This window comes from Mastomys coucha, unplaced genomic scaffold, assembly GCF_008632895.1.
Source record: "Mastomys coucha isolate ucsf_1 unplaced genomic scaffold, UCSF_Mcou_1 pScaffold23, whole genome shotgun sequence".
NCBI classification, from domain to species: domain Eukaryota; kingdom Metazoa; phylum Chordata; class Mammalia; order Rodentia; family Muridae; genus Mastomys; species Mastomys coucha.
Window position 1 is genome coordinate 82,207,762 of NW_022196906.1, and position 5,296 is coordinate 82,213,057.

The 5,296-nt window shown below is 44.5% G+C and overlaps 1 non-coding gene and 1 pseudogene across 1 annotated transcript; one reads left to right on the forward strand and one right to left on the reverse strand.

Moving 5' to 3' along the window:
* LOC116073670 overlaps positions 1-5,240 on the forward strand; it is a 17,592-nt pseudogene extending 12,352 nt beyond the window's left edge.
* Positions 379-547, reverse strand: LOC116074158. Its single transcript, XR_004112112.1, has one exon. It is a non-coding gene; the product is annotated as a U1 spliceosomal RNA (small nuclear RNA).
* Positions 5,241-5,296: the final 56 nt, after the last annotated feature.

The following is a 5,296-nucleotide window of genomic DNA, read 5'->3' on the forward strand; positions in this document are numbered from 1 at the left end:
ACTGCAATGCGTCTATTCATCTATACGTCAATCGAAGGAAGGGTCTGGGACGAGGGAGACTGGAAGAGGGTTTTCTTGCAGATCATGCAGAGGCATCCCCCCCACCAACCCTGAAACCGCTTCTATATGGTGGCGCAGACCCTCTTGATCCTCACAGTCTGGTGGCAGAGGCAGAGGCAGAGGCAGAGGCAGGAGGACAGCAAAGAACAGGTTCTGAAGGCCTCACTCTCAAGGCTTGGAACAGGTAAAAGGTGAACAAGTTTATCTAGAAACAGAAGCGACCACTTCCGAAGGTGGAAAAGAGATACAGTCCAGTAAAATGACAAGGACAAAACGCGACCGACCTCCTAAACAAAACAAGTTTGATACCAGAAATGCCAGGGGAGAGCACAAACGCAGGCAGTCCCCCACTACCACAAATTATGCAGTCGAGTTTCCCCGCATTTGGGGAAATCGCAGGGGTCAGCACACCCCAAGTGCAATGGATGAGCCTCACCCTGGGAAAACCACCTTCCTGATCATGGTGTCTCCCCTGCCAGGTAAGTATTTGTGTTTCCTCTTTAAGGGCTTCTACTTGTTTACTCGTGTTCTCCTGTAATTCTTTGAGGGATTTTTGTGTTTTCTCTTTAAGGACTTGAACCTGTTTACCTGTGTTCTCCTGTATTTCTTTAAGGGAGTTATTCATGTACTTCTTAAATTCCTTTATCACAATTGTGAGATATGATTTTAGATCCAAATCTTGCTTTTCTGAGGTTTTGGGATATTCAGGATTTGCTGTGGTGGGAATACTAGGTTCTGATGAAGCCAAGTAGTCTTGGTTTCTGGTGGTAAGATTCTTGCATTTGCCTTTCACCATCTATTGATCTCTGGTGTTATATGTTTTTGCTCTCTCTGGCTGGAGCTTGTTCCTCCTGTAGGTCTGTAAGCCTGTGCCAGCACTTCTGGGAGATCAGCTCTCTTCTGGTAAAACCCATGCCAGAGGGCTGGGCAGAGGGCTGTGGATCAGTAGTTCCTCATGAGTCCTGGGGTCAGAGCATACCCTGAAGACAGGCTCTCTGCTTGCAGGGAAAGGTACAGAGAGGGCTGTGGATCTGTAGTCCCTCCTAAGTCCCTGGGTCAGAGCACTCCCTGGAGACAAGCTCTCTGCTTGCGGGGATGGGGGAGGGGGTAGAGCCAGCTGTGGGTTTGCTGTCCCTTCTAGGTGTAGAGGGAGGTAGAAGGGATTTTGTCTCAGCTTCCCTGACACTTCTCCTCATTATTTTTTTGTAGCTAGCATCATAAAAGGTTATCCTTGGGTGAATGTCTCTGTCAGATACAGGTAATAGATGGATGAGGACACTGAGAGCCTGAAGGGATAGATATTAGCTATTTGGTGGAATGCAGATTAAGGGAGAGCATGATGGGAAAGAGCCTTAAGTTTGGTGCTATCATAGGACTGACACTGCCCTGACTTGAGCAGAGTTGGAGCTGGCTCAGTAATGGCTGCTGAAATTGGAGGTGGTTGCTGAATCAGAGTTGAACAGGGAGGCCTGGGAGTGTATCAGGGGTAGGCGTTGCCAACTGAGATGGGACTTTTAAATGTTACAGTGAAAATCAAAGCTAGCATTGTAGCCTAGGGAAAGTGGTTTAAATGTTAGTTTGATGTCGGATATACTCAGGTCCTAATCTTAGTTTCTTATCAATGAAACTGAAATGAGACTATGGAAGAACTCAGAGAAAAGTATGATAAGGATCACGTATTACAATGTCTATAAAGCTCTTTGCACAAAACACAGTACAATTGTCCTCAAACAGATTTTCTATCTTTAAAAACAATTGTTGAGCAGGGGATAGAGCCCAGTTGGTAGAGCAATCACATAGCAGACACAAAGCCCTGAGTTTATGCCCCAGAGCTGCATAAAAGTGAGGGAGCATGGTGATGCATGGCTATAATTTCAGCACTCAGGTGGTACAGGCAGGAGGATCAAATGTTCAAGGTCACCCGCAGCTAAAGGGAGATCCTGGATGACAAGAGAGCCTGTCTAAAGATAAACAACAAACAAACGAACCAGAACCGTTTCACAAGTACAGAGAACAAAGAAATGAGGGAAGAAAAATAAGAAAGTTGAACACAATGTTTGAATAATTCGTTGCTCACTTTTGTTGCTAGTCGGTTTCTTTTAGAAGGTAGCTATCTGCTTTTGGTCCAACAGACAATATCTAGGGTGATCCCAGTGCATAATTGGGTTAAAATCTCCATGCCAGTAGAGTTTACATTCTAGTGGGATAAAGATGAGTCTGTCTTCATTTCTGCAGAAACCTTCTCTGTGAACATCAGAGGAGCCACTGCAAAGATCAATTCATCTGGAGCAAAGAGGCTATGGGTAGGTTTCTAGAAAGGTGGAGAAGTGAAAAATGTTCCCTTTCATCCTCATTGATTTCTTTATCTGAATCATCATCCTTTGCAGTAAACAGAAGAGTGATTAGAAGCACAAGCTTTGGCCTGATGGATATTTTGGTTACACTCTGTCCTGGGTCGATTTACTCTTCCAGATATATGCACACACCACACATGTACACACACTCTTTTGTGTCCTGTTATGTATGTAACTTACCTACCAGGGACTGTACCACCAAATTTCCTTACTCCCTGTATTTTTTTAAGCTGGGTTCAGCCAAGGAAAGATACTTCAGGAGATCCAAGAGCAGAAGAAGAGAGGTCAGGCAATTTAACTTCCCAAGTACCTGTCTGCCAAGCTATGGTTTGGCCATAGCTGTGTCTTTGCGTGCAAGGTTTCAGTTGGGATTGGTCCTGCTTAAAACAATAAAAGCCTCCTGATAATGTTAACCCTTCACCACTAAGCTAGATTCTCTAAACCTTACTCATAACTGTAAACTGCCTCTTCATTAGCCTCTACTTGCTTGAAGTTCTTATCTCTTTCCCACTTGATACAATCATCTTTCAACTTTGAATCTGCTCTCTCTCATTATAAAACAGGGACAATAACAGCACCCTAGTCAGAAATTCTTCTGATGGCCAGGTGGCAAAATAGAGAAAATTCTTAGTTCAGTGACTGGCACACAGCGGTTATTCAATGACTGTTAGCTACCACTCTGATTTCTGTTACTCTGATTAGTATCTATTTTGGACCCAGCCACTGGGACAGAGAAAAAGAATGCCAAGAAATTGGCTTTTGACTAAAACCTCCCCTAAAATCGAGATCCAGGGCAACATTTAAGTACAACCAAAGGCTGAGTCCCTCAAGACTTATTTATTAACATATGGTAAAAACCACCTTTGCCAGTGTTCCTGTGGTTGATAAAAGCAAAGTGTAGTCATTACTATTGAGCATATTCATAAACCAAAGATTAGGGCTCTTCCGATTTATGCATCCCATGATAGAAATTAAATCAAGTTGGAGAAGGGAAACTTAGCAGTGTGAGGAAGAGGAAGTATTCTCTAAGCATAGAAAAAGGCATTACAGCAACCTGCAGAGGCCAAGCCACTTCATCCTAAGCAGTTTGTAATTCTTGAAGGTATAATATATGGCAGCAAACAGAGAGCAAGACATCAAGATAAACGATGCAGCAATTGGACAATATTGTCTGTGTAATTGCGTTCACGTGGCTTGGAGGCTTTAGTTTATGTGGTCATTCTGGAGATAATAGTTCTAATGAGGCTGGATTGCAGATTTTTTATCTCCATAGAAACCCATAGCACAGAAAAAATCGCCTGCTCCATTATCTGTAAGTCTGTCCATAACCTAATACTCCATTTTCCACATAATTATGGTCATGAGAAAAATAGAGGGAAAGCAGAAGTAGAGTATGTACCAATCAATGCACAATGCACACGTGTGTGCATGTGTGAATGTTCACGTGTGTCCGGGTGCACATGTGCCTAAGAGTGTTTATACATGCCATACGTGTGGAAGTCAGAGAACATCCTGGGTATTGGTACTCAGGCACTTTGCATCTTTTGTTTGAGACGGATTCGCCTACTCATCTGGATCTTCACCATGTGGGGCCAGGCTAGCTGCCAGGTGTCTGCCTGTCTCTGGCACCTACCCCCACGTGGTTGGGATTACAGGCATGTGCAGTTGTGCCCAGCTTTATGGATGGGTTCTAGGGATCCACATTTCAGTTCTCATGCTTGCAAGACTTTCCTTTCCATTTCCAAAAGCGCTCTAAGTGCACGCATTGCTGTGAGGGGATAAACAGTATTATTTTGCTGTATAAATGGGAAAAATAATGTTTGCGTGAACAGAGTAAGCTGTCTCCTCTTGTAAAGCATCAGTTCTCCTATGTACCAGCAGCATCTGTCCTATCACCTTCCTGGGGCTGTAGCAAAGCAACACAAGCTACATGGCTTTAAATCACAGGAATGTATTGTTGGTCCTAAGGTTAGGAGTCAAAACACACACACACACACACACACACACACACACACACACACACACTTTGCCTCCATCTGTAGGTGCCTTTGTTCACTCTGTGCTCAAATTTCCTTGTTTCTTTTCTTATCAACATGGTCTCATTATTTGGCTGGCAGGGAAATAGCTATGTAGAAGCCGGCCTTGGACTCACATCAATCCACTTGCCTCTGCCTCTGTCCCTACCTCCTGAGTGCTGGTGTTAAATCTGCTTTACACCTCTTTGTCATTCTCTCAGCTGCTGCCTTCACATGTACCTCTAGCTTTCCCTGTGCTAACTGCCTGCACCTTGACTTCCAGGCCGAGAAAAGCAGAAACATTAGTTGGGACCTGCCTTGGTGACCCCAGGGCATCCCCAGGAACTGTAACTATCAGGGCCTTCTTGGTGGCCCTGGACTCCTCTTTGTTTTCATGGGGTCTATCAAGTTGACCCCCAGACTCAGCAAACGTACCTACAGTGTGATGAAACGTGCTTACAAGAGACGTGTCCGAGCCCTTCCTCTACCGAATAAAATGGGCATCAATTTCATTCTTCTTTGGAAAAGCATTGGTGCTCTTGAAGTGACCTGTGGCACTGTCATGGCCCTGGTACCTGGGTGTCCCAAAGATGTGGCCAAGTTCTTCCTACTCTTGCTAGTGTTGGCTAGATTTTCTTCCACCAGCTGGTCAGTGATCCTCTCAAACATTATGCCCGTGTTCTGGTGTTCAGAATCCTACTCACCTGCCACCTGTTGATTGCTTCTGAGAAGAAGGCCTTGCCTGAGAATTCAGAGGAGTAACCCTACTTACAATGGGAAGGCCCCGCAGGGCAAAGTGAAGGTGTCATAGAAAATTGGAAGTGCAAAAAGCAGACCCTCTACATCAGTGTGTGATTTATTTTTTTT